This window comes from Balaenoptera borealis, assembly GCF_965194805.1.
Source record: "Balaenoptera borealis genome assembly, chromosome: 1".
In the NCBI taxonomy this organism is placed as follows: Eukaryota; Metazoa; Chordata; class Mammalia; order Artiodactyla; family Balaenopteridae; genus Balaenoptera; species Balaenoptera borealis.
In genome coordinates this window covers 78,096,726-78,123,246 of record NC_138860.1, presented here as the reverse complement: position 1 = coordinate 78,123,246, position 26,521 = coordinate 78,096,726, and the positions used below count along the sequence as shown (strand labels likewise).

The 26,521-nt window shown below is 43.5% G+C and overlaps 1 long non-coding RNA gene across 1 annotated transcript; it reads right to left on the bottom strand.

Annotated features, from left to right (window-relative positions):
- Positions 1 to 84: 84 nt before the first annotated feature.
- LOC309635883 lies at positions 85 to 24,745 on the bottom strand. The gene is made up of 5 exons (XR_014249081.1): positions 22,944 to 24,745; positions 2,796 to 2,837; positions 1,582 to 1,668; positions 1,109 to 1,202; positions 85 to 155 (listed from the first exon to the last, which is right to left on the bottom strand). It is a non-coding gene; the product is annotated as an uncharacterized lncRNA (long non-coding RNA).
- Positions 24,746 to 26,521: the final 1,776 nt, after the last annotated feature.

The following is a 26,521-nucleotide window of genomic DNA, read 5'->3' as shown; positions in this document are numbered from 1 at the left end:
CCGTCCTCCCCTTACCCCACACCCTGACTTCCAGCTGGGGACTCTGTTTCTGGACCCAGCCACCCTCAAGTGCTGCCTCGCACCAGTAAAGCCCGGAGTCTCCCTCCTCGGCTGCTGGGATGCAGAGTGATGCTAAGGAGGTAGTATCTAGAAGACTATAGATACATATACATATATAATATATATAAATATATAAGACTATTTATATATATACATAAAACAGCAAAAGAGTGAAAACAACTAAAATGTGTATTAATAAAGGACTGGTTAAATAATTACGGGCCAGGGCTTCCCTGGTGGCGCAGTGGTTGAGAGTCTGCCTGCCAATGCAGGGGACACGGGTTCGAGCCCTGGTCTGGGAAGATCCCACATGCCGCGGAGCGACTAGGCCTGTGAGCCACAACTACTGAGCCTGCGCGTCTGGAGCCTGTGCTCCGCAACAAGAGAGGCCGCGATAGTGAGAGGCCCGCGCACCGCGATGAAGAGTGGCTCCCGCTTGCCGCAACTGGAGAAAGCCCTCGCACAGAAACGAAGACCCAACACAGCCAAAAATTTAAAAAATAAAAAAATAAATAAATTTTTAAAAAAACAAAAAAACAGACCAGCATCCACCGGGCAGAAGGAGGGGCAGGGAGGAAACTAAACACAGATCACAAAATTAAAAAAAAAAAATAATAATAATAATAATTACGGCCCAGCCATATAATGAAATATAATGTAACCATGAGAAAGAGGTATGTCCATAAATACCAAATGGAGTGAGCCCAAAGATAAAGTGTTAGTGAAAGAAAATTAAAAGCAACATGTGAACCCACGTGTACAGTGCACCTCCACTGTGTATAAAAAGGTATACACATACATATTCACACATCTACAAGCTTGCATATGCATATAAGGTTTTTAGCATATAGTGGGTAGACCGGGTAACTCGTGGGCTAGGTCTGGGAAAAAACAGTTTTCACAATGCGCTTCTTTGTTCTTTAAAAAATTTTCTAATATTTTTACGGCATTCATATATTTTATTAATTAAAAAACTAGATAAAACAAAAGATTCTAACCTTTATTTCCCGTTTTCCATCCTTTCATAAACCCCTCCTACCTGAATTACCTGAGTAGGGATCCACTTCCTGCAGCAGAAGATCCTGAGGGGCTGAGTCTCTCATTGCACAAGGAGGATGATCAGGAGGAGGAAAGGAGAGACTCTGGAATCGAGAATCTGGGTGAGGGATTTCCCTGGTGCTCCAGGGGTTAAGAATCTGCCTTCCAATGCAGGGGATGCAAGTACAATCCCTGGTCGGGGAACTAAGATCCCACATGCCGCGGGGCAACTGAGCCCACGCACTCTGGAGCCCGCGTACCACAACTAGAGAGCCTGCACCCTGCAAGGAACGATCCCCTAACAAAGATCCTGCGTGCCGCAACTAAGACCTGACGCGGCCAAATAAATAAATAAATAAATAAATACGAAAACAATTTTTTTAAAAAGGTAAACATTAAAAAAAAAAAAAGAATCTGGGTGACCGCAGCTTAGGCAGAGCAGGATGAGTAAGTGAGAAGACTGACAGCTGACCATAGGCTTGCATTCTTGTTGGTGGCAGAAGACAGGAGAGACACAAAGCAGGGTTGGGCCAGAGTCCTTGGAGTAACAGGTCGAGGTCCCAGGTAATGCTGGAAGACACATAAGGTGAGCAGATACAGTCTTCACTCAGAGACAAAAAGAAGGGATTTTTGCTGGCATCATGCTCTGTCTCTCCAGTTATGGGAAAGATTTGTTCTGTCCTGGATGTTGAGCTCACAGCAAAGCCAGTCACGCATCTTATAGCTCCTGCAGGCAAGGCTAGGACTTCAGTTGGTGGAGAGGCCTGGTGTGAATGGGAGAAAGTGGCTGAGAGAGAAAAGCAGAATGTGCCCAGGCACAGATGTTCGTCACTGGGCACTGGGAAGGAGGGGGTGGGTTCAAGGCCATTTGCAGGAGGGAAGAGACCTTGAGACCTCCCATACCTTCAGACCTGGCATACGGCTCAGCACAGATGGGCACATAAGCTCCAGCTCAGCACCATGAAGCCAGCCTTACTGACTGATTTAGAGTCAGGGGCTATAGCAACCTCAGCGGGACAGTTGTCCTCTCAGACAGACATTTCTAGTCTGGGTGGTCAGAAGGGGACGTAAATACAGCCATACACACAGAAACAGCAAGGACATGAAACTAAGGACGCACCAAACTTTCCATCACAGGGCTCTGCAATGGAGAAAAGTGATGGGGATTAGATTCGACAATAAGGACTTCCTGATGGAAAGAGAGATTCAACATGGAAATGGTGGATACAGGAGGATGAGTGAGCCCCCTTACTCCCTCTTCCTACACACATTTGGGAAGTGCCAGCCCCCACTGCTTCCCCACCCCCAACTGGTCATAGTTCCTGAGAAGCTTCATAGGAGCATTTCCGCCTGGCATCTGGCCATCATGGCTTTAGGGTGTCCACGGAGCCAGCCCATGGCATACCTCTCCCCACTCCCCATCCTCCCTGCTTCAGGAGGAATGAGGAAAGGAAGCCAGATGGGACTTAAATGACAACTGCCTCGTCCTCTAAGAAGCAGCAGGCAGGACAAGACTTGGGGTTGGGGTGGAGACTTTAGAAAGGATAACTGACTTTGGTGTCAGTTATGAGAGTAAACGTGGATCTTCATACAGGACACCAGATCTGATGAGGTGGGTTTAAGCACGTGGAAAGGACTCTTCATCTCTTAGGAGCCTGGATCCAACTTGAAGGAGGTAAATGGATGACTGTAGTCACCTGGGTAACAGATGCTAGGATGGCATCCAAACAGACCAGGACCTAAGAAGGGAGGCAGATAAAGATGCCTAAACTATATCTTACAAGACAGATTCCTGGTACTTTTTTTTTTGGTTTCCCTTTTGCTTACCCTAGCCTTTAGTAAATACCTGTCTAAAGGTTTCAGCCCAGCTCAGCCGTGTGTTGAAGAGGAAGCAGAGCTCTCCAAAACCCAGCATGATAGACACTGGGAGTGGTCACCAAGGAGAGCCCCCAAGAGAAGGTGAACCTCAAAAGCCAAAAGAACCTCAGATCTGTGGCCCAGTTGGTCCTCTCACCAGGAGATCCTTGTTCCAGGCCCAACTTCGGAGGTTCTGAGTTTTGTTACTATCACAGAAGGCAATATTTCCTTGTAAACTGAGCTGTAACTGGCTCTCTCCTGTCATGGGAAGGGGAGCTTCTCCCATTCCAAACCATCGTTTCCCAAGCTGACCCCAGAAAATACTTCATATGACTGTGTGAAAATACAGATTGCTTTTCGTTTTGAAGGCTAGAGGATTCACTTATGCTTATTTATCATGAGGCACTACATGAGCCTTGTACATCCTTAAATGCATCTCATCAATGCTGTTGGTATTGTTTCCTTTTAACTTCTATTTGATGGTGTTCAATTTTCCGAGTTTCTGTCTCACTTAGTGTGGCCATGAGTAGAAAACCTTGCAAAACTGGTGTGGGTAGGCAGAAGTTATAATACCGTTTACAAATCAGAAGGAGTAGAAGGCTACCTAGGTGGTAAAGTCTGAGTTGTTTTAGAGAAGCCCTTCTCAAGCACAACTCTCTTAGATGCGCCCTCTGCCGCCCCCCCCCCACCGCACCCCTGCCACTGATTTATTTTTGGTTGTCACTACTTTCCCCCAAGTTCTTCTTTAATATGCAAGTACTGCTGGGAAGATAAGAGGAAACTACAGCATATCTCTGCTTAAAAACTGTTCTAATGTGTTTGTAAATGTTTAGGAAAAAAATGTAAATCTCCTTGGGTAAGCAGGATGAGATGAAGCTATGAGCTCATTTTGGTAAACGTGCAAGTTTAAGCATTTAAAGCTAAGAGGTTTAAATCAACCTAAGCTTCCAAGGCCAGGAGTTAAGCGTCAAAGTATGGTAGCCAAAAAAACATTTTATTGACTGGAAGAGACTCTCATGGGACTCTTTACCATGAATGATTTAGAGAAAATAACATAAGGCAATTTTTTTCTACTTCAATTTAACTCAACAAAGATCTATTTCATTCTACTATATGTAGGACACTGTGCTAGGTGAAACTGGGGACACAACATTGCATATAACTGTCCCCTTTCCCAGGCAGTCTACCATGCAGGACAAAATACATATGGAGACACAAAGCAAAGTGTCAGAGTACTGGGTGAGTTCAGTGAAGGGAGATAGCCCACCCAGTTGCAGGGCTCAGCAGGCATGGAGAAGGGATTTAGAGGCGGCTATAAGTAAAATAAATTGTATGTGAAGGAACTGACATAAACAAAGGCACGGAGATGGGAAATCACAATATATTTTAGGAAATATCAGGTGGTCAGGTCTGGATGAATCATAAGGTAGGAATGGGAAGTTAGTGGAAAATGAAGATGGGAGAGAAGATTAGGGCCTCTGAGCAAGACCAAGGCAAAGGAAGTTTAGAGCCGATTTACAATGAGTCTTCTGTTCTTTCCCATTTCTGCTTCTGAGAGCTCATCCTTAACCACCCACTAGAACCATGATTCTTAGGCACACTTCCAGGATGGGCTTCTGGGGCACAGACATCTCTCCACAATGAGCTGAGTCTTTGGTTCTGCTCTTAGAAAGACTAACCTTCTCATGTGGCTTAGTGTTCTTCCTTTGGCCACTCTTCCCAGCCTCTTCCCGTTTGCCATATCCCTAACCTCTCCACCAGCCTTGGTACTGCTCATCCTCTTGGTCTTTCAACCATGGCTGCCTTTGTTCTCTCTTGAAAGTGACTAGTGATAGAATGGTACCCAACCACATTACCCAAGTGCCAGGCCCTCCTTTGATGGGCAACAGAGTCTCCTGAGGATTAAGAGCTAATTGGAGATCTCAGGCCTATTTAATATGTGTACTTCTCACTCTCCAACTCTTCTCATGTCTTTCTCCAACACTGTCTGTGTCCACGTCTCCTGGACCCATCTGATTCTCCTTTTCCTCGTCAGATGGCAGAAGCAGGAATCACAGGAAGGAGGAGCAACACATACACCAAAGGACTAGGGCCTCTTAATGCATGAGAGGGTAACAGAGGTGGGATATTGCTTACCTTCTGTTATGTGCTAAATTGTGTCCACTTTCTCCACCATCCCATTCATAAGTTGAAGTCTTAACCCCTAGTACCTCAGAATGTGACTGTATTTAGAGATAGGATTTTTTTAAAGAGGTGATTAAAGTAAAATGAGGCTGTTAGGGTGGGCTCTAATCCAGTCTGACTGGTGTCCTCATAAGAAGAAAAGGTTAGAACCCCAAGGCTGCTCGTCCACAGAGGGACAACCCTGTGAAGAGGCAGCACAAGAGTAGCCATCTGCAAGCCAAGGAGACAGGGCTCAGAGGAAACCAACTCTGCTGGAACCTTGGGAACCTTGATCTTGGACTTCCAGCCTCCAGAATTGTGAGAAAATAAATTTCTGTTGTTTAAGCCATGTAGTCTGTGGTATTTTGTTATGGCAGCCCTAACAAACTCATAGACCCTCCCAAGGCCATGTTGGAATGGATGGACTGGAGAGAAGTTTTTGATATTATCAGTGTCTACCAAATCCATGGCATCCTTCAGAATAAATCACTTCTGTCTTGATATACCACCAAAATTCGCCATGCCTTGAGTTTTATGATCCTGATACCCTGGCCACAACTGACTGGACCAAGGATCAAGGACTGGCAAGACATGTGGGTTTATGGGAGAGCTCCTTATCATAGAGTGCTAAGTTTCTCAATTAGATTCTCTCTGGGGAGTTTTGAATACAAAACAGTAAAAGACCAGGGAAGGCAGAGGTAATAGAAACAGAAGTAGGAGAAGAAAAGACAGAAGAGAGAGAGAAGCTGAGTAAGGAGAACAGCTATATCTAGAGCAGACATTGGCTTCTGAGGGGACAATCAGAGCTGCTGTCGAGTAATTCCCCCTCTTCTGTGAGACCTGACTGTGAGACTGTTGAGACAGTTTCCTTACTTGTCCTTGTAGCCTTAAAATAAATCACTGTCACTCAAGCTCTTTAAGCCTGAGCCTCTCTTTTTCCATCAATCTGAAAGGACCTACCTACTACTATAGTGTGTTTGTTTGCTAGGGCTGCTGTAACAAAGTGCCACAAATTGAGTGGCTTATATAATCAGAACTTCTTGTCTCACACTTCTGGAGGCTGGAAGTCCAAGATCAAGGTGTCGGCAGGGTTGGTTCCTTCTGAGGGCTATGAGGGAAGGATCTATTCCAGGCCCCTCTCCTTGGCTTGTAGATGGCGCTCTTCTTCCTGTGTCTTCCCTTTGTACACGTCTGTGTCCAAATTTCCTTTTCTTCTAAGGATATCAGTCATGTTGTATTAGGACTCACCCTAATGACCTCATTTTAATGTAATTGCCTCTTAAAAGATTCTATCCCCAAATATGGTCACATTCTGAGATACTGGGGGTTAAGAGGTCAACATACGTATGGGGGTTGGGGGGAGTGTGCACAGTTCAGCTGGTAACAAGTAAGTTTTTTTTTTTAATTAATTTATTTATTTATTTATTTATTTTTGGCTGCGTTGGGTCTTCATTGCTGTGCGTGGGCTTTCTCTGGTTGTTGCGAGCGGGGGCTACTCTTTTTTTTTTTTTTTAATTTTTTTTTAATTAATTAATTAATTTATTTTTTATTTTATGGCTGTGTTGGGTCTTCGTTTCCGTGCGAGGGCTTTCTCTAGTTGTGGCAAGCGGGGGCCACTCTTCATCACGGTGCGCGGGCCTCTCACTATTGCGGCCTCTCTTGTTGCGGAGCACAGGCTCCAGATGCGCAGGCTCAGTAATTGTGGCTCACGGGCCCAGTTGCTCCGTGGCATGTGGGATCTTCCCAGACCAGGGCTCGAACCCGTGTCCCCTGCATTGGCAGGCAGATTCTCAACCACTGCGCCACCAGGGAAGCCCGCAGGGGCTACTCTTCATTGGGGTGTGCGGGCTTCTCATTGTGGTGGCTTCTCTTGTTGTGGAGCACAGGCTCTAGGCACACGGGCTTCATTAGTTGTGGCACATGGGCTTCAGTAGTTGTGGCTCACGGGCTGTAGAGCCCAGGCTCAGTAGTTGTGGCACACGGGCTTAGTTTCTCCATGGCATGTGGGATCTTCCCGGACCAGGGCTCGAACCCACGTCCACCGCATTGGCAGGCGGATTCTTAACCACTGCGCCACCAGGGAAGCCCGACAGGTAGGTTTTTAATGTTTTAATTTTTTAAAACTTTTTTCCAGCTTTATTGAGATATAATTGACAAATAAAACTGTAATATATTAAAGTGTACAATGTGATGATTTGATATATTTATACATTGTGAAATGATTCCCACAATCAAATTAATTAGCACATCTATCAATCACCTCATAACTTTTTCTGTAAGAATGTTTAAGATCTAATTCTAGCAAACTTCAAGTATACAATACAGTTATTAGTTAATTTTTTTTTTTAAGTAAACTAATATCTTTCAGTAATAAGTTCTGAGGATCTAGTGTACAGCATGGTGGCTATAGCTAATAACAAGTAGGTTTCTATCTAAAACCAAGGCATTTCCAGCAGGCCTCCTCCCAGCCAGTCAGCTTTCCTCCATTGACTTTCCTCCAAATAAGCAGCCATTCTGGGGTGATGGCCCTGCTCAGCAACCAAGCTGTCCCTGAGGCCTGATGTTAATGCTTTTCCAGAAAGGAATACTGATGTTCCTACCTACCTCCAGCCCACAAGCACAGACTAAATAAAGTATAATAGATCTGTGTATCCTGATATAAAAAGATCTCAAAGACAATTTTAAGTGAACAAACAAGTTGGAAAACAGTCTGTTCAGCATAAGCACATTCACGCTTAAGAACAAACCTATATATTTTGTATATGTATATAAAATAATGTAAGTGCACAGAGAATAAACCAGGCGATACGGAAATAGAGGAGAAGAGCATGAACATCTCAGTCAGGCTGTAATGGAAGGAGAAAGTTGAGGGGAGGTAACAAGCTTGAAAGAAATTTTTTAAATAATGGAGTAGCCCTGAGGACACTGGTAAACAGAAGGGAGAATGGGAAATGCTGAATAATTGATAGGACAGGACCCTTGAGTAGATGGAAAAGAATGGAATTAAAAGCAGAAGCTGATAAGCAGTGCAAAAGAGAAAGAAAAGAAAAACAGAAACTGGGCATGCAGAAAAGTCCTGAGGACAAAGAAAGAAAACTGGAAACATTCTGGTAAAATGTTTAGTCTTAGTGCTTAGTGCTTAGTCTCAGCACAATAAAAAGTGAGATAGCTCAGTGTTATGGGCTGAATTATGTCCCCCCAAATCCATATGTTGAAGTCCTAACCCCCAGTACTTCAGAATGTGACTATATTTGAACATACGGTGTTTAAAGGAGGTGATTAAGTTGAAATGAGGTCATTAGGCTGGGCCCTAATCCAATGAGACTGGTGTTCTTATAAGAGGACATGAGGACACAGACACACAAGGAAGAAAGACCATGTGAGGACACAGTGAGAAGGCAGCTATCCACAAGCCAAAGAGAGAGGCCTCTGAAGAAACCCACCCACCAACACCTTGATCTTGGACTTCTACCCTTCAGAACTTGAGAAAATACATTTCTGTTCTTTAAGCCCCCATTCTGTGGTATTTGTTATGGCAGCTCAAGTTGACTAATACATCTACCAAGGCTGTGGTGTGCTCAAGAAGAAGAGGAAGATTTCAAATGCCAACTGGAAAAGGAGAGGGGGCAGCAAGCACACACACAGGAGAGAACAGCCTAAGCCCTTCCAGGAGGCTGGCAGAAAACAGCCTACCCAGACCAGGGGTGCTAAAGAGGTCAACCGCTCTTTCACGTCTCTTTTCCATTCCCCCAAAACTGCCTTAATTCAGACTGGGCTGCCGCAGTCATCTCTGTGCTGGGGGAAGTACACTCAGATCTGCTGCTAGGAGCCTGGTTGGCTGGTAGCCTCCAGCTGCTGAACCTCTGGGTGCATCAGGTGTTCACACTGCCCCACCCTCAGGCATCTCCCAGCTAGCGATGAGCACAGCAGGGTGCCAGACACAGGCCATTTGTGCCTGACGTGGGACATTGCTATTGGACACCCCACTGACCTGGCTGAGATTTTTCTCAGAGCTGCGCTGTGGTCTGAGGCTCCTCTTACTCAACCCTCTCCCCTTCCCCCCATCCCCTTTCACAGGTGTCACACCTGCATTATGCCTGATGGCTCTCCTCACCTACTCCTGCTCCCTCCTCTCTATCCATCACTGGTGTGGTGTTTCCCCCAGTGACTCTCTTGCATGTCGACTTCTGTCTTGGTCTCTACTTCTCTTAAAGGATCTCACTGCCCCTGGTCTCCTTTCCCTCCATCCATCCTCCACACTAGAGTCCTCCTTCTTTTCAAATTCAACTCTTGTCACACTCACTGCTTTCTTTCTTTCCAAGATGCCTGGTCACTTACAAGATGAAATTAAAAGACTTAAGTGTCTCCATATTCAGCCTGTGCTCGACTTTCCATTCTCATACCCCACCACCCCAAATGCCCCTCCTGACAGCCATATGGAACTACCTGCACTTTTCTAAACTTCAGTGCCATTTCACATCAAGGCCTTTGGCCATATAATTCCTTTCTCCTGGAACATTCTTTTCCATTCCCAGCACACCACCACTACCACCACACAGACACACACAGATGCACACACACACACACACATCCCACCTAGTGATCTTTGAATTCCTGTTAAGATCCACTTCAAATGTCCTGGACACAGCCAAGCAAAGGAAATAGTGCCTCTCCCTGTGCTATTTTTATACCCAACACTAATATCTCTTATGGCATTTATCAAGCTGTCCTGCAGTTCCTTGTATCTTAGGGAAAACTTTAAGGTAGGAATAAAGTTATCTCTGTATCCTCAACACCAGCACAATACCTAACACACAGCAGGTGCCCAAACGTTGTGTAATGTTAAGTATATCTATATGTGTACATACAGACACACACACACAATATTAAATATAACACATGAAAGCAAATGTCTTGGTCAGTCATCAGCACTCTGGCCAGGCTCTTCTCTTATCGACTTACCCTCCCACCCAGGGTCTGCCTCCCTTTGCCATCACGGGGTCTGTGATCCTTCATCTCTTGAATGGAGAGAGGTACATATGGGTGTTGGAGGAGCCATGGACTGAAGTATCACAATCACTGAATATGTTCTGGGAGTCAGAAATGGACAGGGAACATTTCCCTTTCCCAGGGAAGGAGTCCTCAGGTTGCCAAGAAACGAGAGATCAGATCTTCCCAAGGAGAGGTTTTCTGGCCACTTTTTCTTTTTTTGCATAAGTTCATTCAAGTCCGTTTCTATTACTTGAAAATAAAGGACTTTAATGAATTCACTTGAAAGACATTGCTGGGAAGGTAATGACTTACTTGAGAGGTTGAGTTTGGGTGGAAAGTCAGTGTTGGCTAGTGGAGCAGGGTGGTGGATGCTGGCAGGGCAGGGGTAGGGTGGTGAGGCTAGATGAGCTTTTAGGTCCCTTGTAAGAAGATAGAGGTGCCTCCTCTGGTTAGTGATTCTGGTCAGTCTCCTCTCTCCACTCCCCCAAAATGAGAAGCAAAAGGCAGGAAGAAGCCTCCTCACAAGTCACCCGTTCCCTCAAGGAAGAGACACATGGAAGTCCCAGCAGGGTTATTCACAGCGGCAAGCGACCAGGACGCCAGGAGAAGCATGGCCACACTTGTCCCAGCAGCAGCCAGTGCTTCAGATTTGATGGAGCAAAGGAGAGGGTCTCTAGGAGCAGGGTGAGCTGACTACACAGACCGTGAGAAGAGGATGTAGAAGAAGTGTGGTCTCAGGGCAGCGTTTTCCTTACATGATTATGAAAACAAAGTCCACTCCGTGTGGGCTGAACAGTGTCCCCCCCAAGATGCCCACACCCTAATCCTGGAACCTGTGAGTGTTACATTACATGGCAAAAGAAACTTTGCAGATGTGATTAAATTAAGAATCTTGAGATGGGGAGGTTATCCTGGGATTACTGGGAGGGCCTGAGGTAATCACTAGGGTCCTTAGGAAAGGGACTCAGTAGAAGTCAGCGTCAGAAGAAGGCCAGGTGATGATGGATGTAGAGGGAAGCAGATCAGAGACAGAAGATGCTATATCACCAGCTTTTTAAAGATGCAGGAAGGGGGCCACAAACCAAGGGATACATCCGTATTCCTTAGTAGATAGCAACTACTTTGGAGTATCACTATGAGGATTAAATGATTTAATACATGTGATGGTAGTTGTGCAATAAATGCCTGCTATTATAAATATCCTTGGATCTCTTAGAACTGCACTGCCCAATATGGTAGCCACAAGCCACATGTGACAACTGAGCACACAAAATGTGGCTGGTCTGAACTGAGGTATGCCACAAGTGTAAAATATACCCAAATTTCAAAGACGTAGTACAAAAAAAAAAGAATGTAAAATAATTCAATAATTATGATATTGATTACAGGCTGAAATGATAATATTTTGGGTATAGTGGATACATAAAATATATTATCCAAATTAATTTCACCCGTTTCCCTTTCCCTGTATGTTACCTTTATATCAAAGTGGCTATTAGAAACTTTAAATTTCTGTGTGTGGTTCGCATTATGTTTCCACCAGACAGAGCGCTCTGAGTTTCTGAACCTTGCTGAATAGAACACACAAAGGCAAGCCCTGAGCATTCAGGGGAAGCAGTAGGACACACTGACTTCTTTACAAATGCCGCTGGCACTCATCTGCTTCCTCTTTTTTGTATCTTTATGATGCTGTCCAAGAGACATTCCTGGGAGCACCCTTAATTCTTGACTGCCAGGTCCAGCTAAACCAAGAGAGTAAGTTCAATTAGCCTCAGACACAGTGTGGGTCCCTGCCCCAGGGCAGAAGGAGGTAATTGTCACTTTCTCTTTGAGACATCCAGTGAGCTCAGAGCACCATCCTCCCACGTGGCTTAGCAGGAGCCTGTTCCCTCCATACCATACACTATTTTTTAATCCTTGCCATCTGCTCCAAAATGTTTACCCAGCAGTCTGCCCCCATTCTTGAAATTCCACAATTTGGGTGACTCTTTTGAATAGAAAATTTAACTCTGTCCAGAAACGGTGCATGGGTCTTATGACTGTTAAACCTCTGCAACCATCAGGGATTCAGCTTGCTTTCCTTTCTTCACCCTCACCCCAAGAGTGACCCTAGACCAGAAAAAGGCCTCCCAGCTTCCTTCTCCAGTTGTCCCTAAAGACATACACACAGCTGGGACTTCCCTGGTGGCGCAGTGGATAAGACTCCGAGCTCACCACGCAGGGGGCCTGGGTTTGATCCCTGGTCAGGGAACTAGATCCCACATGCATGCCGCAAGTAAGAGTTCGCATGCCACAACTAAGGAGCCCGCGAGCCACAGCTAAGGAGCCCACATGCTGCAACTAAGACCCAGTGTAACCAAATTAATTAATTAATTAATTTTTTTTAAAAAAAAGACATACACACAGCTGACCCCCATCTTAAAGGCTCTACTGCCAATCGTTACACTGATACTGACTGCAAAGGATGGCAAAAATAACAAAGCTTGGCAAGCTGCAAGGCCTCCAGAATCTTCCTCAAGTCCCACAGCTAGTCCCTGGATGATGGGGACTCAAGTGGACTCCAGTCCCTGCCCTCATTCCTGAGGGTGGAGCTCACCACCCCATGCCTAAGGAGCACGTGGGCTCCTTTCCCCGAGAAGCCCCTTCCCCACTTTGTGGGCCTGAAGAGGTAGCAGGAGCAGACTCAGGGCCAAGTGGGCAGTTTGTACCTAAGAGGCCTTTAGACTGGGTGATGTGCACTTCACAGGCTCTCTGCCTGTACCTCTGGATACTCTTCACAATCCTTATCAAATAGAATTACCAGAGGGACTTCCCTGGTGAGCCAGTGGTTAAGAATCCACCATTCACTGCGGGGGACATGGGTTCGATCCCTGGTTGGGGAACTAAGATTCCACATGCCAGGGCTTCCCCGGTGGTGCAGTGGTTAAGAATCCACCTGCAAATGCAGGGGACACGAGTTCGAGCCCTGGTCCGGGAAGATCCCACATGCTGCGGAGCAACTAAGCCCATGCACCACAGCTACTGAGCCTGCGCTCTAGAGCCCGGAAGCCACAACTACTGAAGCCCACGCGCCTAGAGTCTGTGCTCTGCAACAACACTGCCACAATGAGAAGCCCACACACCGCAACGAAGAGTAGCCTCCGCCGCAACTAGAGAAAGCCTGCGCACAGCAACAAAGACCCAATTCAGCCAAAAATAAATAAATAGAATAAATTAATTAAAGAAAAAAAGATCCCACATGCCGTGGAGCAACTAAACCCATGCACCATAACTACTGAGCCCACGCTTTCTGGATCCTACATGCCACAACTAGCGAGCTCACGCGCTACAACTACTGAGCCTGCCCGCCGCAACGGAGAACCTGTGCACTGCAACGAAAGATCCCACATGCAGCCATGAAGATCCGGGTACCGCAACTAAGACCCTATGCAGCCTAATTAATTAATTAATTAATTAATTTTAAAAAATTACCGTATATCTAGCAATTCTACTTTGGGGTATATAACCAAAAGAATTGAAAGCAGGGACTCAGACAGATATTTGTTCACCCATGTTCAAAGCATGTGAATTGTGGCATTATTCACAATAGCCAAAAGGTAAAAGAAACCCAAAGGTAAAAGAAACCCACCAATGATGAATAGATAAGCAAAATGTGGTATTTACATACAATGAAATATTAGTCAACCTTAAAAAAGGAAGGATATTCTGACACCTGCCACAACATGAATGAACCTTGAGGACATTATGCTTAGTGAGAAAAGCCAGTTATAAAAGGACGACCATTGTATGATTCCACTTATATGGCTAGAGTAGTCAGTTTCTGAGACAGAAAGTAGATTACAGGTTTCCAGGGCACAAGGGAGGGGGTAATGGATACTTCTTGTTTAATGGGTACAGAGCTTTAATTTGGGAAGACGAAAAAGTTCTGGAGATGGCTGCCAACAATGTGAATGCACTTAATGACCCTGAACTGTATACTTAAAAATGATTAAATTCGTAGATTTTATGTTATAGATATTTTACCACAATCTAAAAACAATACCTCCAACTAAGAGAAAAAATAATCTGTATTTCTACAACATCTCTAACCAGAGCCAGATTATGATCAAATATGCCTCCAAATCTCCTCACCTTCCCTAGCAGAGGACCCTCTACCAGAGAATACCCCCAGGCCCCTCTCAGCTCCTCCAGGCACTGTGCCCAAGGGTGGGCTTCACTTAGATGTTTCTCTTTCTCTTATTGGAACTTATGGGCTGCCTGAGAACACATATTCTCATGAATCCACAGGGGAAGTCGGAAGTTTGGGTCTGGGCATGTTTGCAAGCACATTTGGCTACATACCTGACAACACAGACTTTGTTAGTTATAAAGCTGATATTTTTATCTCCATCTTCTAACTGCTGATACTCTGACTTGGTTGGTTCAGAACTCAAGCAGGGAAGAGAGAGGTGTTACACATTGACCACCTAAAATCCCAGCACTGCCAGTATTAGACAGGAGGCCAAGGCCAGGATTTTCTACTGGACCTAGGTTTCAGCAGTCTTAGCTAGGGAAGGTATATGCTGGTTATCAAGCTATTGTGTGTAGGTTCCAAATCTACCCTTTCATATTTGTTTTGTGATGCTGAGTACCTTCCAAATTATGTTTCTCCTTTGCTGGCTTGCAGCTGTTAGGTTCTGCCAGGAGGGACGCTAGAGAGAGACTGGAAGGCAGGAGTAGGGAAGATGCCCTTCCTATTGGCTTGCACCTCCTGGCAGGTGGGCCCAGCAACGGCCCTTCACCCAAGCAGCAAGTCAACCTGGTACATCTTCTTTCCACACTCCCAGGACAAGCCTCGTGACTCCACCTCAGAGGTACCAGCACGAGCCAGACAGCACCCCCTCCTCAGAGGTCTGAGCCAGCTCTGCCGCCTCCTTGAAAAACAGAGGTAGTCAAAGTGGGACTTTACTCTGAGGTTAAGGCTCAGCAGTGTGGGCCTCTCCTCCAAGGTCATAGGTCCTGGTAACACTGACCTCACCCCTCATCCCCCAGCCATAGAGGTAGATGCTTCCTGCACTTATTTTCTTTCTTACCTCACTATTCCTTTTTTTAAAATTTTTTTAGTCCTCTAGTAACTATTTGACCAATTTCCTACATTAAATATTTTCTGTTAGAATACCTAGCATGGCTGCTGTTTTCCTGACTGGGCCCTGATTATTTTGGGGGGTTAAGGTCTGTGGCAGGTAGACCCTTAGGGTGATCCTTATGACCCCTGTCCCCTGGTGTCCAGGTCCTGCATAATCTCCTCCCCTTGAGTGTGGGCAGGACCTGTGATTTGCTTCCAACCCATAGAACATGGCAAAGTGAAGGAATTTTGCAGAGGTAATTAAGGTCCTCAAACTGTTGACTTTGAGTAAATAAAAAGGGAGATCATCTGAGATGGGCCTGACCTAATCAGGTGAAAGCCCCTAAGAGAGGACTAGGCCTTCTCTGAGGTCAGAAAGACACTCCTTGCTGACTTGATAAAGTAAGAGCTGTCTTAAAGAGGCCCACATGGCAAAGAACTCAGAACAGGGCCCTCAGTCCTATGACCACAAGGTAATGAAATCTGCCAACAAGTGGAATGAGCTCAGAAGCAGATTGTCCCCCGGTTGAGCCTCCAGATGAAAACACAGCCCAGTTGAAACCTTGACTGCAATCTTGGGAGACCCTGAGCAGAAGACTCTGCTAAACCACTCCTGGATTCCTGACCCACAGAAACTGTGAGCTAATATATATGTGTGTGTTCTTAAGCTGCTCATGTGGCGATCTCTTATGTGGCCATAGGAAACTAATACCATGTCTTCAGACTTTGTATGCGGCAAATCAAACATAGTGTTAAAATTACCCATGAAAATCCTTTAGGAAAGCTGACACTCACAGCTAGATTCTTTTCTTCTACATTGGAATTTATGATACCAGTTGAAGTAGGTGGCTTTCATTTAGGGACCATGTGGTTCCAAAATATATGTGTTTTTTAAACATGAGAATCACACTCAGCATACTAAGATACTCACACAAGAAAACTGAGATTTATGAAAATGAAAGCCAATTTGTGTCTCCCTCTCACCCTCATTCTGTGGTACATATTCATTGAATTTGAAATAGCAGGTGGAAATTCTTTTACTAAGTAAAGTATTCTCTTGCTCAGTATATAGTTGGACTTATTTAACTTCAACGAGTATATAATGTAATTCTTCTTTATTTGAGTTTTTGTGTTTGCATTTTTAAATTAATAAGACATTTGTGTTAAATTTTGGAGAAGCTTCTTTTATAATTTAAGACCCCTGGTTTAGCCAAGACTCTACTGAGTCTGCCAATACTCCATTAATAAGAGAAATGAAAACACTCTCTCAGGAGGTAGCTGCAGCAGAACAAGAAATACTTCTTTCGGTCCTCTGTGTAAGATGGCCACATAAGGACTGAGGACACCCTCTACCTCTACCCAGTCCAGAAATAATGATAGTGAAAAGTGAAAAACAGCACGTCTGTCACAAAAACAATCTGTATCTTGGAACTAGGCAAAAGAGATTTTTTAAAGTGTTCTTTCAGTGCAGTGCTGAGCTTGGTTTCTATTGATTAGGTTATTTTACAATACTTAAGAAGTTAACTTGTAGTTTTTGTCCACTAAAAAATGTGAATAACTGGGGCTTCCCTGGTGGCGCAGTGGTTGAGAATCTGCCTGCCAATGCAGGGGACACGGGTTCGAGCCCTGGTCTGGGAGGATCCCACATGCCGCAGAGCAGCTGGGCCCGTGAGCCACAATTACTGAGCCTGCGCATCTGGAGCCTGTGCTCCGCAACAAGAGAGGCTGCGATAGTGAGAGGCCCGCGCACCGCGATGAACAGTGGCCCCCGCTTGCCGCAACTACAGAAAGCCCTCGCCCAGAAACGAAGACCCAACACAGCCATAAATAAATTAATTAATTTTAGAAAATGTGAATAATTTATTGTCAAATAGAACAGATAACCCCAAAGGTTACAGTTTATTGCCCTATAACACTTTAAAACATTTTGTGTCTAAATCTAACCCAGCAATCTTAACCTAACATTTCTTTATTAAATTGCCTATCTATACATCTGCATATTCAGTTTCTCAAATGCTCTTTGAACCAATTTTGACATCTTACTGGTTCCCATATTAATTCATGAGATAGTTGAATAAAATTTTTGACATGATTCATTTCATATATGCATGAGAGTTAGGCTTTTATCATTTTGAAAATTATACTTTGACCAGGGTCCAAAGAAGAGTGTCAACCACACTCCAGAAACTTCAATGCATTTACACTAGATGAAGTTCAGTGGGACTAGACTGAAGAAAAACTTCAGGGTGATTTTTCCCCTCTCTTTCCTGAAGAAGAGAACTTCCATCATCACCTAGTTCTGTAACAACAGAAGGGAAAATCTTGAGACACTCCCAGTTTGAGAGGCAAAGGCTGGAGACAAGGGCAGGCCCTGACACAGTCTGGAAAGGGGTCAGAGGGAGTACTTCTGAGCTCTGTAGCACAGTAACTTCCTGAGAAGCCAGGCTTAAAAGCCCAGGCATGAACAGCTACTACAAACAAAAAGCAGCAGCAGCAATGAAGAGCCTTGTTCCAAAGCAACATGAATCCCGTCTGGTTTCCATGTAGCACCACCATCAACAAGGCTGTGTAGGGACTGGTCTGGGCCAACCCCTATAGTCAAAATAGCAAGTATTTTTAAAATATTAGCAAACGCTTAAACTGAAAATAGATTTCCACCTTTGCCAAGCATGAGGTTTTTTTCTCACACCAACCAAATCGCTGATTCTCTGATGCCAGCTGGGTGCCCCACAATTCAATTCTGACACTAAGTACACAGAGCCCATGCAGACTCCTGAGGTTTCAGGCCTCAGTACCAGAAACACCAGCCTCAAGACTGGGGTCTGTCCAACACGACTACCAAGTCAGGGGTTCCCACAACCCACCCCCATTCCCACCAGGTTCCATGATTGGCTAGAACAACTCACAGAACTCAGGAAAATTCTACATTTATTATTACAGTTTATTATGTTAAATTAATCAAACAAGGAGGCCATCAGACTGAGATGGCTCTATTGTCATGGCAGCCTATGTAAACAAACCAAAATCAAAGCCTGGAAATGCCTTCAGGTTATGAAATCAAAGCTTAAGGACAACCGATCACAAACAGCCAGTCAGGCTTTAAGCTACAGCCAAATAATTTCCTTTCTTTGGCACCTTCTCCAAGTCACTCCCTGAGCTTGTACAGGCGGAAAACCCCTGACCTCTTCCAGTTTGGCATTGCCCCATTCCAATGGATTTTTTGCTCAAACTCTTAAAAATTACAAAATGTTTCAGTTTATCTTTTATCTTTATAAAGCACACAAATGAACAGTCAGATGAAGGGATACGTAGGATGAGTCCAGAAGATTCCCGAGTACAGGAGCCTCTGTCCCCATGGATTTGGAATGTGCCACCTTCTGTGGTTGTATTTGCCGACTGGGCAGCTCCCTGAACCATGTCATTAAGGGTTTTTATGGAGGTTTTATTATATAGGCATGATTGATTAATCACTGGCCATTGGTAATTAACTCAACTTTAACCCTTCTCCTCCCCCAGGAGGTTGGGTGGAAGAGGGTGAGAGGGGGCAGAGTGGGGCTGAAAGTTCCAAGTGTTTAATACTGCCTTGTTCTTTCTGGCACCAACCCCCATCCTGAAGCTATCTAGGGGCTGGCCAAGAGTCACATTATTAGCATGAACTTAGTTGAAAGGGGCTCCTTATGATTATGGGAAGATGCTCCTATCACCTCTATCACTTGGGAAATTCCATGGGTTTTAGGTCTCTGCCAGGAATCAGGGACAAAGATCAAATAGTTTTTTCTTATTATACCTCAATAAGGGATCCAGATAAATGCATCAGAAAGTCAAACAGATTAGTTGTGACATGATATATCTAAATAAGTTATATTTCCCTTTGAAGTGACAAAGATTCTTATATTTGATCCAACCATATATTGTCCACAAGAGGCACATCCAAAACAAAGTGACTCGGTATGTTTAAAAATAAAAAGATGGGAAAAGATATATTTAGAAAAGGAAAATTATAGTCCTAAACTATTAAACAAAATAAAAAATAATTAATGAAAACCAAGATCTGCAATGAAGATATGCTTGTCATAAACCTTTAGTTTCTGAATAATAAGAGGAAAATGACTGAAAAACAATTGCTGTGGAGACTTTGTCAGTTCTTAGCTGATCAAGTAAACAAACATAAAGATGTAGAACCTCTGACAAAACTCATTGCTGAGATACATTTAGCAAATATGAAAAAAATTAAAAAGAATACACTCTCTTTTTCAGTGTCTATGGAATATTTTAAAAAATGGATTGTGTGCTGGAGAGGGTGTGGAGAAAAGGGAACCCTCCTGCACTGTTTGTGGGAATGTAAATTGATACAGCCACTATGGAGAACAGTATGGAGGTTCCTTAAAAAACTAAAAATAGAACTACCATATGACCCAGCAATCCCACTACTGGACATATACCCTGAGAAAACCATAATTCAAAAAGATACATGTACCACAATGTTCATTGCAGCACTATTTACAATAGCCAGGACATGGAAGCAACCTAAATGTCCATCGATAGATGAATGGATAAAGAAGATATGGCACATATGTACAATGGAATATTACACAGCCATAAAAAGGAATGAAATTGAGTTATTTGTAATGAGGTGGATGGACCTAGTGTCTGTCATACAGAGTGAAGTAAGTCAGAAAGAGAAAAACAAATACCGTATGCTAATGCACATGTATGGAATCTAAAAAAAAAAACCAGAACTGATGAACCTAGTGGCAGGGCAGAAATAAAGATGCAAATGTAGAGAATGGACTTGAGGACACAGCAGGGGAAGGGGAAGCCGGGACGAAGTGAGAGAGTAGCATTGACATATATACACTATCAAATGTAAAATGGATGGCTAGTGGGAAGCTGCTGCAGAGCACAGGGAGATCAGCTTGGTGCGTTGTGACCACCTAGAGGGGTGGGATAGGGAAGGTGGGATGGAGGCTCAAGAGGGAGGGGATATGGGGATATATGTATACATATAGCTGATTCACTTTGTTGTACAGCAGAAACTAACACAACATTGTAAAGCAATCATACTCTAGTAAAGATATAAAAAAAAAAGGATGTGTATTAAACCACCAAAAAACTCTAACAAAATTCCAAACCCAGAAATTACACATGGCTGTATCCTTTACCACATACAATAAAACTAGAAATTGGAAAAATCTGTAACCAAAAAAATGTCTGACTACTTGGTATGAAAAAACTCTTCAAAATAATCCATGGATCAAAGAGGAAACCTAAACCACAATTTAAAGAACGCTTCAAAAATAATGATAATGACAATACCACATATTAACACCAAGAGGAGACAGCCAAATCTGTAATCAGAGGCTACTTCAAAGTAGCCAATAAAAATAGTAATTAACATTTGTTGAGCACTTACTATGTGACAGACACTGCACTAAGCACTTTTACATGTAGTTTCTCAATTATTCCTCATAACCAATCTGAAATGCTTTTATTAATATTATCAAATAAGAAAGTAAAAATATATGAAGTAAGCACATAATGCAAGAAGTTGAAAAGAAGAACATTAAAGTTTTAAAAACAGAAGAAATAGGGAATTCCCTGGCTCTCCAATGGTTAGGACTCCATGCTTTCACTGCCGAGGGCACAGGTTCAATCCCTGGTTGGGGAACTAAGATCCCATAAGCTGCATGGCGCAGCTAAAAATAAATAAATAAAAAATAAAATAAAATAAGATAAAAAAACAGAAGAAATAAATTAATAAAACCAAAAGATGAAATTAATTAGAAACCTATGAAAGAACAGAATTGATAAATAAGCCCCAGAGGGTGTACATAGCAGAAGCTGTTGTGCCTGTCCCAACGCCCAGGGCATCATCACTTTTGTGTCTTCCAAAGGAATTCCAGTGTCAGTATCTGCATCCCTTTGTATGACAGCTTTTTCTAAGACTGTGTGAGGCCTTTCTGCTTGTGCCCAAGACAGGCTTAAGTGCCAGGGAATGAACACGCTGACACTCACAACCTACCCCATTTCTATACACAGTAGCCCTCGACCACTAACTGTCAGGAGCTGTGTGTGTAAATACCTCCACGCCACCACGCCTCTGGTGGGAGCTCTCTGAGGCATGCCTTTACTCCCGAGTTCCCCAGGATCACATTCCCGTCCCCACAGCAGTGGCTAGCTGAACGACTCATCCTTTATTGGCCGACTTCCTTCCCCTGGGTCACCTCCCCGCTCCCCTCTAGTGTTTTCTTGCATCAACCAAATAAACCAAATAAACTACTTGAACTCAAATCCTTCTCAAAGGGAAACCTAAACTGTACGTTGAATAAATATCCAAAACAAAGTCTTGTACCCATAGAGGGAGAAAAAATTACACCCAATTAAAAATGATATTTTATAGCCACAGATCAAAACTAAATATTATAACCACACATATAGAGACTAAATTTTTTTAAAAATCTATATAAAACTTCATGCCAACTTATTTGAAAATCTTAATGAAATGGTAAATTTATGGGAAAATAGAAATTATCAAAATTGACTCAAGAGAATGTAGAAGGTCTGAAAAGACTAACAAACATGGAACAAATTGGAAATCATTGCCAAAGAATCCATCCTCCAAATGTGGTAGGTCTAGGTGTAATATTTTAACATGATAAAAAACATATATTTCAAACCAACAGCCAGTTGTTCATGCTAACAAAAAATATCTACAATATTAATAGTAGATGAAATAGATTTCAAGTCAAAAATCTGACTAAAATAGCACCAAAAAGAGAAAATTACAGACTAACTTGACTTATGAATATAGATGCAAAAATCCTGAATAAAATATTAGCCAATTAAATGCAGCAGTGTGTTAAAAGAATAATGTACTGTGATCAAGTAGGTTTATTTTTATAAGACTACAAGGACTAAAATTAGAATATCTATTAATATGTTATTACCCATAAGGAGAAAAATAAAAAGATTAACTCAATACAGTAAAAACATCATTTTCTGATATTAAAAGAGAAAAACCTAAATAGACTGGAGACGAAAACATATTTATTTAATAGAAGAGGGAATATCCATTTCAAAGCACTAGGCAATATTGTTATTTAAAGGCAAAATTTTAGAGACTTTCCCAATAAAGTAAGGAGTAAGATAACGATAGTTGCTATTGTCATTGTTGTATGACTTTGTTGCAACTCTATGCAATAGGACAGAAAAAAGACATAAATGTATAGCTATCAGAAAGAGAGAAGTCTTTGTTGCAGTTCACATAGTTGCCTACCTGTAAAACCCAAGAATTTTGTGAAAATAAAGACCACCCAAATGAAAACAAATTAGAGGCTATTTATTCAGAGCTTGGTATTCAGAGGGGAATCAGTCACATTCACTTGGGTTTGGTGGAACTCAAATGCAAGCAGGAAAGCTTTACAGTGGGAGAAAAAAAAAAAAACAAAAACGGGAGAGGGGAGGTTTCAAGTATGCTCAGATAGGAGGTTGTTGGCATGGGGATACTGAATCCAGGCTAACTAGATTCATCCTATGTGATTGATTTGGGGAGCATATTTGACTTTCTCTGGTTGGTCCTGAGCTGGAATTGTAGCCGAAATTCAGCCTCTGTACACTGGTACCAAACTGAACCTTGGAGACAGAGTTTTGGTGAAGTAGAAAAGAATAGCTTTATTGTTTGCCAGGCAAAGGGGGTCACAGTGGGCTAATTAATGCCCTCAAAACTGACCTGGAGGGGGTAGTGAGGAGTTTTATAGTAATGGTTCAAAGAGGAGCGCATGATCAGCTCGTGGGCATTCTTCTGATTGGTTGGTGGTGAGGTAATTGGGAGTCAGCATCATCAACCTTCTGGTTCCAACCGGTCTGGGGTCTACGTGCTAGTGGGCAGCAGACAGTTAACTTCTTCCAGCTGGTGGAGGTTTCAGTATCTGCAAAACAGCTCAAAGGCATTGTTATGTATCTCTCTTGAGGGGGAACCAGGACCCTGCCCCAAGGCTGCACTATTGTTTCTTGGCTGTTCCTCCCTTGTCTCTGCATCCCCTCCCTTCCCTGATTAGCAAATGTTTGAACCTGCCCTTTGAAACTCAGAGAAGGTCATGGAGGCTGAATGAAGCCTATTTCCTACAAAAAAGAAACAGGGACACAGAAAGGTTTTTGTGCCAAGGAGCCCCACAGGGTCCTGCTCAGTTACAGAATCAGGAGCAAAAATTTGGGGAACTGGCCACCATTGACAAAGTCCTGACTTTTCTGGTCTGACTGCTGCAGAGGGTCTGGTTTGACTTTCCAGGTTGGTTGCTACAAAGGTTATGGGTCAGAGTGTTATGGTCATCTATGGTCTGACCATTTTCCATTTGTATATTTTTTTTCTTTTCTTTCCTTTTTTTTTGGCTGCTTCGGGTCTTCGTTGCTGCACATGGGCTTTCTCTACTTGTGGCGGGCGGGGGCTACTCCTCATTGTGGTGTGCGGGCTTCTCATTGCGGTGGCTTCTCTTGTTGCGGAGCACGGGAGCTAGGTGCGTGGGCTTCAGTAGTTGCAGCACGTGGGCTCACTAGTTGTGGCAAACAGGCTCTAAGGCGCGCGGGCTTCAGTAGTTGTGGGGCACAGGCTTAGTTGCTCCATGGCATGTGGGATCTTCCCAGACCAGGAAGGTCCCTGCATTGGCAGGCGGATTCTTAACCACTACACCACCAGGGAAGTCCCCCATTTGTATATTTAGTCTCTTAATATCAACCAAAAAATAAATGAAAACCAACCACCAAATAAGGTTATGAAGTATAGTTGTAACCTAGATTTCTGCAACCAGAATATCTTGAAGTCATCAGCCTTCTTGGATTACCTTTCTCTACAATTCAAAGAAAACAGTTCGGTCCTCCATCCCATGTAGAAAATCCAGGGTCCCTCTGAAACAGGAGGGAAGGGGGCAGGGCACAATCTTTATAAGAATGACATAGCCCAAGGACACAACATAACCTGATTAGAACCAAATATGTCCAAGATGGTCCAAGTAGACTTCCACTAGACCTTGAGCCTCAGTATGCACTCAGTGTAACATACCCACAGGCACCTTGGCAGTTCCAAGGCCAACCATCAAAGATCAAAAAGTCTGCAGTGACCCAATTCCCGGAAACCTCTGCCCCTACCCCAAAATAGCTGGAATACTCTTCCCACTCATTAGCCTGTGAAATTACTCACCCCTATAAAAACTGACAACCCTGTACCCTGGGGCCGCTCTTGCCTTCTGAGATGGCCCACACTCTGTCTGTGGAGTGTGCTCCTCTCTAAATAAATACACTTCTTACCTATCACTTTGCCTCTCACCGAATTCTTTCTGTGATGAGACATCAAAAACCTGAGCTTCATTAAGTCCTGAGACCAGGTGTGTGATCTCAGTTAAAAGACCGTGGGTTCAGGCTTCCCTGGTGGTGCAGTGGTTAAGAATCTGCCTGCCAATGCAGGGGACATGGGTTTGAACCCTGGTCCGGAAAGATCCAACATGCCACGGAGCAACTAAGCCCATGTGCCACAACAAATGAGCCTCCACTCTAGAGCCCATGAGCCACAACTACTGAGCCCTCCTGCCACAACTACTGAAGCCCACGTGCCAAGAGCCCATGCTCCACAACAAAAGAAGCCACCGCAATGAGAAGCCCATGCACTGCAACGAAGAGTAGCCCCCACTCACCACAACCAGAGAAAAGCCTGAGCAGCAATGAAGACCCAACACAGCCAAAAATAAAATAAATAAAATAAAATAAATTAAAAAAAAAAAAAAAGACTATGGGTTCAAGTCCCAATCTGGGTTTTAGATGGGTTTGAGTCCCAGCCCATGGGTTCAAGTCCCAATCTCTTAGTTACACGATTTCACTTCCAATTAAATAATATTCTCAGGGGACTTTGTATTTCTCCCGGTTACCTCTTGCTGTAACTCCTGGACTTCACCAGGTTCTTAGTCTTTGCTGTTAACTTGCCTCTCATAACAATTTAATTCTTCCATCATCTCTTAGCCCTACACTGGACACTGCCCTTATTCCTTCATTCAAAACACTGTTAATCCCAGCCTGTTATATACAGCAGACTTTTTATCAAAGCAACTGAGAAAATAAAGAGGTTTATTTATTGAAGAACAGTGTGGGTGACAATATTGAATATAAGTCATCATTGTCCTAAAAATGCATTTTCCATTCCTCAACGTGGGGACGTTCCCACTGGTCTTATTCCTCCTTAGGTGCCTGGCTGCGTTCGTGTCTCCACCTCTTTCTCTCCAGTCCTTCTCCCAATCCCTCTCTAGACATTCCTCACACTCCTCTCACCTTTCTGTTCTTGACCCCTCAACCCCTCTCCCAGCCTCCCCACAGACACTTAAAATTCTTCTCACTTTATAATAATGTCATTCAGGCCTCCTTGAGTCTCCCCAAACCAAATGTCAGGCTGTGACTTTCTCAACCATAAATGCCCATGGAGGCATTTGTTTAAGACATACAACCATGGACCCCAGAGATGACATATGACATTCCCCAAGGAGGCAGTAGTAGCTGAGTTGCTTTTTCTTTTTTTAATCTGTTTTTTTCCTACTCTCTACACAATATAAATTTGCAAAAATCAGCTATATTTTAGAATAATAATTCATGGGGGTAAACTCCACTTGCAATATAAACAGTAAAAAAAGATGCTCAATAATAAATATAAAAAGTATATGGGGCTTCTCTGGTGGCATAGTGGTTAAGAATCCGCCTGCCAGTACAGGGGACGTGGGTTCGAGCCCCGGTCCAGGAAGATCGCACATGTGCAGAGCAACTAAGCCCCTGCGCCACAACTACTGAGCCTGCGAGCCACAACTACTGAGCCCATGTGCCACAACTACTGAAGCCGGCAGACCTAGGGTCCATGCTCCACAACAAAAGAAGCCACCTTAATGAGAGGCCTGCACACCGCAATGAAGAGTAGCCCCCAATCGCTGCAACTAAAAAGAAAGCCCGCGTGCAGCAACAAAGACCCAATGCAGCCAAAAATAAATAAATAAATAAACATTTTTTTTTTAAAGTATATGAACTGATATAAGGAAAAATTATATTGAGGAATATAATAAAAGCTTTGAGAGAGACTACCATATTCCTGGATGGTAAAATGCAGTATTGTGAAAACGTCAGTGATTTTATATTCACTTACAAATTTAATGCAATTTTAATCAAAACCCCAAATGAGTTTTTTGTTTGCAAACTGACTTATTTACCATAAAATGTATCAAGAAGAATAACGAGAATAATTAACAAAACATTTTGAGAGGTATATGCGTTGTCACATATTAA